The sequence below is a fragment of the Heteronotia binoei genome, chromosome 4, assembly GCF_032191835.1.
Source record: "Heteronotia binoei isolate CCM8104 ecotype False Entrance Well chromosome 4, APGP_CSIRO_Hbin_v1, whole genome shotgun sequence".
Taxonomy (NCBI): Eukaryota; Metazoa; Chordata; class Lepidosauria; order Squamata; family Gekkonidae; genus Heteronotia; species Heteronotia binoei.
In genome coordinates, this window is record NC_083226.1 from 157487070 (window position 1) to 157496532 (window position 9463).

The following is a 9463-nucleotide window of genomic DNA, read 5'->3' on the forward strand; positions in this document are numbered from 1 at the left end:
GGCGATGGTCGGTTCCCCCATCCCGGATCAGCCTCCTTGCATTGCAGGAGGGCTGAGCGGGGACCAGGGCTCACATCTCCAGTGCCTTGCAAGGCGCCTGGGAGGCAATCGTTGGCTACTCCGCCTTCCATCAGCCTCCCTGCGTTGCAGGAAGGCTGAATGGGGACCGGGGCTCACGTCCCCAGGCTCCCCCCCCCCCCCGCATCAGGAGGACTAAGGGGGACAGGGGCTGCCCGATGACATCACTTTTTGTGACATCATATTGCCAGAGGGGTGCTGAACTGAGGTCTGCCTTTAGCGGTCTGCCCCAGCACCGGCCCTGGCCACCAAAAATGGGGAGAAGTCCCTGTAAGAACAATGAAGGATGAATCTCTCTGTAAGTATTAGAGAGAGATGTTCTTTAAAAGTGCGATTCTGTAGGCATTAACAGAGAAGAGATCAGCATATTAAATTCAGCAAAACCAGGGCAAATATCAATTTGCTGAAGAAATAATCCTAAACTGTTAAAACACAGGTATAGTTATAGCAATTCATCCGTAGGTATTTCTGCAGACTTAGAGATACTAAAAAAAATCAATATTAAGAGATTATTATGTCAGTCGGACAATTTAATAAAGTACATGCAATTTCCTGCTTCAGAGGTAAAGGGAAAAAATAATAAAATATGTATGAAAGTTCACTAATGCTCTCAGCTCCTCTTCAGATCAGATCAAATATTTGGTCCTTTGCATCATTTTTAAATTAGTTTGGGAAGTGGCTTCTTTTTAAAATACACTGTTAGTGCATACCAAGGTTCAGTTCGAGGAGTATAAAAGTCTCTTCTAAAGGGCAGCCTTACATCATGAAAAGATGCTCGTTAAGAAGCTGTGGCTCAGTGGTAGAGAATCTGCTTCATAATGACTTGGCATTTTAGTACAACATCTTTTTTTAGTATTCAAAGAAATTTGCATATATTACCTCAGTAAAATACAACAGGAGTCCAATGGTGCTACTAACACAATTTACTCCAGCATAAAACTTCCGTGAGTCAGAATTCACTTCATCAGATGCATGAGGTATATATCCACCAGGCCAATGAATATACACAACAGAAGCTGAGGAAGAGATGTGTAAACAGAGTAATCACTTCCACCAGGGTAAATATAAAATACCCCCGGACTGCTGTTAGATAGGTAAAATGTAAAACCTAGTGAAGGATGAAATTAGATAAATATAGAAGGAAGTTAATTTAGGTCACAAGTAATGAACTTGTGACATCAGTGACTTCCTACTTCATCTGTTTATTTCATTTCACCCTTCACTAGGTTTTATATTTTGCCTGCTCACAACAGTGGGGGTGTCTTACACCTACTTTAAGTGAATGGATTTCCCTTTGGATTGAATCTGGTTTTTTACTAGATTCCTTGTATCATCACTCTCACTCATTCCACCTTTCTGTTATATACATAAATGAGCATGAGGATTTACATTCCCAGCATATCTGAAGAAGTGAGTTGCTGGAATACATTTCATCAGTCTTTAAGGTGCCACTGGACTCCTGCTGCTACAGAAAAACACAGCTAGCCGCATGGAATTGATATCATGTAGTAGGGCATTTCTTCAGTTGCTGTTCACATTTTGCTGAAGAGGAAGCTGGAGTTGAGTGCTACCTGGTAGCACAAGTTAAGATCTTAATTGGAAACTGCTTCACCACTGTTTCCTCAGTTATTGAGAACTTAATAAAAGCCCTGCCAGATCAGATCAGTGGTCCATCTAGTCCAGCATCCTGTCTCACACAGTGGCCAGCCAGATACTCTGGAGGGCCAACAACAGGGCACAGAGGTCGAAACCGTCCCTTGATGTTGCCTCTTAGGCACTGGTACTCACAAGTTTTTCCTGATTCTCCACAGCAACATGGTACATTTGTGTACCTCTAGAGAGCTTCCCCCGCTTTGTTCAATCTTCTCTAACCTGCTTTGGTCTAAATTTTTGGCAAAGATGGCAGCAAAGCACAGTGGGTAGAAAAGTTCAGATTTCCCTGGTCCCACTCACACAGAGCCATTTCCTCTCCCTGCTGCAGAGAGTTTTGGCTTTTTTTTCTAATTGGCAATTTAGTAGTGTTACGTAGATATGCTGTTGTACTAAAACTTGCATCATGTTTTCTGAGTTCCCAGATTTCATTTTGGGGGGCAAAGTCTCTAGCCCATTTTGTTCCAGAGATATGCTTTCCCCCCACATATACCTGCAACAAAACAGCCTACAGACCCTTTTTTTATCCTCACAAATATTGAGGATGGCACCCTCACAAATATTGAATAATGCACTTTCAATCCACTTACAATGCACTTTGCAATGGGCTTTTACTGTGCGAAAGGGCAAAATCCACTTCTATACAATCGCCAAAGTGCATTGAAAGTGTGTGTGAAAGTACCTTCAACGTAGGAACTCAGAAACCTGATGCATATTTTAACACAATGGTATATCAATAGAACACTATCAAAATTATGAATTTTTTTAAAAAAAAACCCTCCCAAGGAAACTTGTGTGGAAGCCCTGTCACTATCGTGCCATATTAGCAACCACAGCAGCAATGGGGAAACTACAGAAGACTATCCCCCTGTGGAAAAATACCCAAGACTATCAGAAGCAGGGCTTTTTTGTAGCAGGACCTCATTTGCATATTAGGCCATACACCCCTGATGTAGCCAATCCTCCGAGACCTTACAGAGCTCATAGTACGGGGCCTACTGTAAGCTCCAGGAGGACTGGCTACATCAGGAGTGTGTGGCCTAATATGCAAAGGAGTTCCTGCTATCAAAAAAAGCCCTAAGTAGAAGCATTAAAACCGCTCTGTTATAGAAGGCACTCAGAGTGCATCTGTTTCCAGTGCTAATAAACGCACCACCACCTTCCCTTCTATGTACTGTAGTTACAGACGCCTCCCCCAAGAAATCACTCCACCCAGCATATACAAGCAGAAACCGTCCAGGCTATCCCTCTGCAAAGGTCACAGCAGGAATTCCTCGAAGGATCTCCTTCTCCCTCCCTCCAGCAGCACTTCTCTTTTTAGTTCATTAAACGATAGCGCATTCCTTCTGAGCCACTAAGCCACTAACCCAGTTTCTTTATCTTCGAGGGTAAGTTCTGCTGACAGCCGAGGCTGCTCCATCAATTAGCCACCGGCACGCTCTCTCCCCGCTAGTCACTGTACAGCTGCCAACCCCAATATCTACCCTTGTCAGATGCATCAGGCTGTCACCCTCCAGTCAAACAAGAGCAGCACCAAGGCACACTATGAAAGTCTTGCTGCTCCACCGGAGTACCTGAAGGCCTCGCCAATACGGGTCAGCCGCTGCTCATTTGCTCTTACAGTCAAGATTTCCCTGTAACCAACTGCAATTATTTTGTGGCCACTCTCATACTCCAGAACAAGACTTTTATCTATTCTAAGTTTCTTTTCTTTCTTTTTTCTTTCTTGAAACATGTAAGTTTACTGAAAATTCCAAGTTGTACAGAACCTTGTTGAATGAAGTGGTATCAAGTAGAATTAATTCCACACATAACAAACTTCTACTGTGCATAAAGCATTGTAGTATATACAACCTTGTAGAAGATAGATAGATAGATAGATAGATAGATAGATAGATAGATAGATAGATAGATAGATAGATAGATAGATAGATAGATAGATAGATAATTTTATTTGTATCCCGCCCTCCCCGCCGGAGCAGGCTCATATTATTTAGCGTTTAAGATAAATTCCAGTTCACCAATAAATAAACAAATAAATATATACACATACACACACACACATATATACACACATGGGGTTAAGTGTTTTCAATTCCTTTTTAAAACTTTGTGTTCTTCTATGCACAACATCAGTAGGTTGGGTAGAAACTTTGTAGTAAGTTCAATTTCTCTCACTATACACACACATGTGTACACACACACACACACACAAACATATATACAAACAGGGCTTTCTTTGTAGAAAAAGCTCAGCAAGATCTCATTTGCGTATTAGGCCACACAGCCTGATGCCAAGTCAGCCAGAACTGCGTTCCTCTATGCTCCTGCTCAAAAAAAGACATATATATGTTTGTGTAAGGATAAATTAACTGATAATTGGGCCAGAATTTTTGACTCTTAGGAATATTGCCTTGCTCTACCCCAAGCCAAACGAAAGGGAATACTTAAATGAACATATGAAGCTGCCTTATACTGAATCAGACCCTTGGTCCATCAAAGTCAGTATTGTCTACTCAGACTGGCAGCGGCTCTCCAGGGTCTCAAGCTGAGGTTCTTCACACCTATTTGCCTGGACCCTTTTTTGGAGATGCCAGGGATTGAACCTGGGACCTTCTGCTTACCAAGCAGATGCTCTACCATTGAGCCACATCCCTCCCCAAATAAAAGGAGAAAGAGGGGATAGAATGTTAGAAAGAATTATAGTGAGAGAAATTGAACTTAACTGTGTAAAGTTTCTACCCACCCTACTGATATTATGCATACAAGAACACAAGGTTTTAAAAAGGAATTGAAAACACTGAACCCCAACATGGTGCCTGCTAATGTGTTTCCTGATGTCCACTTCCTTCTTTCCCAAAACATTTTTCCCCAAAGCGAAGTGCTAATCCTGGATTTTTCTTGATTTCTTTGAAGCAGTAGATTCCAGGAGCAACCACCTATCTGTCTCCATGGAGCTCTTATAAAGAACCAGCTATATTTAATCACAGGGAGATAACTGGCTTGGAACTTCCAATATGTGATTGGACCAATGTTCCCTCTAAGTTGAGCTAGTGTGAGCTAGCTCACAGTTTTTTAGCCTCTGGCTCACACAGTTTTATCTTAGCTCAGAAAAAATGGCCCCAGAGCAAGTTCATTTATGCAGTAGTTCACAAAATAATTTTTGCTCACAAGACTCCAGAGCTTAGAGGGAGTACATGATTGGACCCAGCCACCTTGGCAGCTATTTGGTGGTGGTGCCGACAGAGTTCTGAAAATTCCAAAAGTACCCACAGGCTCATAGGAGAGCCAGTCTGGTGTAGTGGTTAAGTGTGCGGACTCTTATCTGGGAGAACCGGGTTTGATTCCTCACTCCTCCACTTGCACCTGCTAGCATGGCCTTGGGTCAGCCATAGCTCTGGCAGAGTTGTCCTTGAAAGGGTAGCTGCTGTGAGAGCTCTCTCAGCCCCACCCACCTCTCAGGGTGTCTGTTGTGGGGGAGGAAGGTAAAGGAGATTGTGAGCCGCTCTGAGACTCTTCAGAGTGGAGGGCGGGATATAAATCCAATTTCTTCTTCTTCTCAATCAAAATGACACAACTCATCCAATAATATCCAGTGCTGCATTTTTCCTTCTGATATCTGCCTAGAAGCTCAATCTCTTCCTTCACACCTTGCTCAAACTAGGTGTAGAGAAATATTATCCAATGTTCATGTTCTATAGCAGGGTTTCCCAAACTTTTCTTTCCCATGGCCCGGTTATTTTTACACTTCTTCATGACCCACTAAAATTTGGAGGTGGAGCCAGGAGACTTTGGGGGTGGAGCCGGGAGACAGGAATTATGTCATTTCCTGTGGTGTCAAGAGCCAAATGATGTCACTTCTGGGGCACATTGAACCAAAACTCCACCTTTTCCTGTGATATCACTTCCAGAATGTCCAGGGCACTAGAAGCCCTCCCACTGTTGCTTCCCCCCCTCCCAGCACCAAGAATACAGACAGAGCATCACTTGCAGGGAAAGAAAGAAAGAAAGAAAGAAAGAAAGAAAGAAAGAAAGAAAGAAAGAAAGAAAGAAAGAAAGAAAGAAAGAAAGAAAGAAAGAAAGAAAGAAAGAAAGAAAGAAAGAAAGAAAGAAAGAAAGAAAGAAAGAAAGAAAGAAAGATCACCATCAGATGACCTCAGCCAGCAACAACTCTGCCCAGGGGTCGTTTGGTAAAAAAAATAGCTACTGGAATGCCCACTCCCTGCCCCTCGCGGCTGAAAAAAAACACACACAGCCTTCTTTGCCGCCCAGGCCTCCCGGGGAAATCTCCCCAAAAGAACATACTGCAAGGCACAGGAAAGCTCATACCTTGAAGAACACTTCATGGGTCTAAAGTGCCAGTGGACGCCAGCTTTTCTCTCAAACACTGGGAGAGGGGAGAAGGAAGGAGAGGCAGCCCAGCTCCTCTCTGCACAACACAGAGATGGGGGAAAGAAGGAAGCCCCTGACAGTTATGGCTTCGATGTCTCACTGCTATTGGTATTGCTGGTATTGTTATTCTTGCTCATTAATGGATTACTATTATTTCACTATGTCTCTGCCTAATTTACTAGCCATATACTATAATTTTAGTTGTGAGTACTAACACCTGTTGCCTTTCTTTGGGCATTTGGTATTTTATGTGCAGTGGGATGTTTTAGGCCTGCAGGTAGAAAAGGACCACAGGGAGACAGCTCTGATCTGGTCTCCCTAGGCAACGCTGATATAGACCAAATTAAAGGGGAAGAGTGCTTGGAATGTGACCTTGACATGAGGTAATGCTGAGGCTTGAGAATGTATTTCATATTAATTCAAGAGACTTTTGGCAGGTGCGGGAAAGAGGGGAGCCATTATTTTGTAACCTATAATTGCCTTGATAACTTTTGATTCTTTTCAGTCTGGCAAGACCTGGTCTTGTGAATGCATGCCATTAATGTTTGCTTCAAGTCTCATCATTAAACACTTCTTTTGAACCAACTTAAGGAGCCTCGTGATTGAACTTGGGCAAAACTTTACACTTTTGCTCCTCTGTGGGTGACCAACAGGGCTTGGGCAGAACTCCCCAAATGTCTTTTTAAAAGTCCTTTCCTCTCCACTCTCCTCCCAACGTTAGGAAGCTGTCCTTGAACAGCCTGCCACCTACTAGAGCTCTTAGTTTGCCCTCAGCCCAGCTGACTCTCCAGTTCCCTAGTTCACTTAGAGGTGGGATGTGTGTGAGTGCGCTTGTGGACAAACCTATCAATTAGGACAAACTGTCTCTCCAGTTTGGCTAGGAGTTAGTATTCCTGCATTGTAAAGGAAACAAGTCCATAGGTGTGGGTCAAAAACTGTCAGATCACCCCCAAGGACCTTTAAAGGGAAAGATCCTTAATAACTAAGTATCAATTCTCTGTAAACAGGAACTAGCTAATCCTAAACTGACCAGTACAGTAAACCTAAAATTACCATTCCCGACAGTTCCAAGCCTATCAGAAGCCCACAGAAGAAAATGCTCATAGTCAGCGTTTGTAAGTTCATGGACTTCCATATAGCAAATGTTTCCATGAAATGGAAATGGAGTCTACTCCATGAAAGCTTTAGCCATAATAAAACTGAATAAAAGAGCCAGCATGGTGTAATGGTTAAGAGCAGCAGGCTCTAGTCTTGAGAACCAGATTTGATTCCCCATGCCTCCACATGAAGCCCGTTGGGCCAGCCACAGTTCTCTCAGAACTCTCTCAGCCTCACTCTACCTCACATCCTGCCCTTTGCAGGAAAAGGAAGAACAGGGAATTGGATTTATATCCTGCCCCTCACTCTGAATCTTAGTTTACAGTCTTTTTTACTTTCCTCCCCACAACAGACACCCTGTGAGGTAGGTTGGGCTGAGAGAGCTCTCACAGAAGCTGCCCTTTCAAGGGCTGGCTTTCCAGTGAAAGGTGATTATTGTAAATTGCTTTGAGACTCCTTAGAGTAGAGAAAAGCAGGATATGAAAACCAACTCTTATTTCTCTTTTTTTTTTCACATAAAGCCTACTGGGTGACCTTGGGCCAGTCACAATTCTCTCAGAACTCTCAGTCCCACCTCCCTCCCTATTGTGGGGAGAAGAAAGGCATGTGATTAAGCCACTTGAAGACTTCATAAGGAAGAGAAAAGTGGAGTATAAAAACCTTCTTCTGAATCTTCTAGGTATCACAAGACCCTTTGTTTTCCTGCTATAGACTTGGCATTTGGAACACCCAGGTCTCCCTTGCACCAGAGGATTTAGTTTTGAGATATTAATCTAAGTACAGATGCTTAAAAAATACCTGAGAACATAATCTGGGCACATCATCACTTAAAAGACAAATAATGCAGTATCAGAACTCAAGAAGTAGATGTTTCTGTGTGAGAAAGAAAAATAACTCAAAGTCTGAGGAAAAAATGAACTGGCACTGTTCTACCCAGACATTTTTAGTATCACTATTGCCTAAAATAAGCAAGTTCTGATTTAAGGACAAAGCAAACAATCACACTATTGCCCACACTCGACAGGCTGGCAAAGATCCTTTTGGGGTTATTCAAAGGAGCCAGACTTAGGTACACTCAGGGTGCCAAAAAGCAAAACTGTATTATTCAAACGTCATACTCTGCCCCCTCAGGTCCAATTTAACATCCTAAGTGAACCAGAGGGCTCGCTTTGACTATCCAGTTGCTCCTATGCTTGAACAAATATGCATCAAAAGAGCTGAAAAAGCAACTAAAATAATTCCAGCTATATTTATATTCCTTAGCAGGCAACATTCCTGAGGTTCTTTCTAAAGTGAGTGAAATCTCTTTCACAACGACAGAAGCAACTCTTGCAGGGCAGCACAGATTGAAATCTCAACATCCCCCTTAGAGTAAGGGTGTCAAATATGCAGCCTATGGACTGGATCAGGCCCCCAGAGGGCTCCTATCAGGCCTGCAAGAATGTCTGCTTCCTTCTCCCTTTCTCTTGCTTCCTTCTCTGGCACAGCTTGCTTTGAAAGGCTTGCTCAATCGCATAGGAGCTACAGAGCAAAGCCTCTATTTTCTCCATTGGCTGAGGTTCCTCTCTTGTGGAGGAATTGGGGGGGGGGGAGCTTGCTTTGATACTGACCACAATATTAAAGGTAAAGCACCAGTTGTTTTCAACTCTGGGGTGACGTTGCGTTCACAATGTTTTCATGGCAGACTTTTTATGGAGTGGTTTGCCATTGCCTTCCCCAGTCCTCTACACTTTCCCCCCAGCAAGCTGGGTACTCATTTTACCAACCTCGGAAGGATGGAAGGCTGAGTCGACCTGGAGCCGGCTACCTGAACCATCCTCCGCTGGTATCAAACTCAGGTCGTGAGCAGAGGGCTCCTACTGCAGTACTGCAGCTTTACCACTCTGCGCCAAAGGACCACAATACCACAAGAATGTGAATACTTTAAGCATGTTTTATTTTAATTTTTTTAAAATCTTCAATTGCTTTTGTCTGTGTCCTTTATAAAGTTTATATCTCTGCTAACCTGCCATTACATTTTATGACACACATGGCCCAGCTCAACAAGGTCTCATTTATGTCAGATCCGGCCCTCATAACAAATGAGTTTGACACTCCTGCCTTAGATAGTTCTAAATTGACCTGATAAGTACCATAAATCTCAAAAGGCATCCACACAGTCAGCAAATTTTTGCATTTCTTCAGAATACTGCATGGTTCTTGTTGACTGTTATCAAAAGTTTTACCTTCTTTTCAATGCCCCCAC

At 43.0% G+C, this 9463-nt stretch overlaps 1 non-coding gene across 1 annotated transcript; it reads right to left on the bottom strand.

Moving 5' to 3' along the window:
- Positions 1–4313: 4313 nt before the first annotated feature.
- On the bottom strand, positions 4314–4387 carry TRNAT-GGU (transfer RNA threonine (anticodon GGU)). Its single transcript has one exon. It is a non-coding gene; the product is annotated as a tRNA-Thr (tRNA).
- Positions 4388–9463: the final 5076 nt, after the last annotated feature.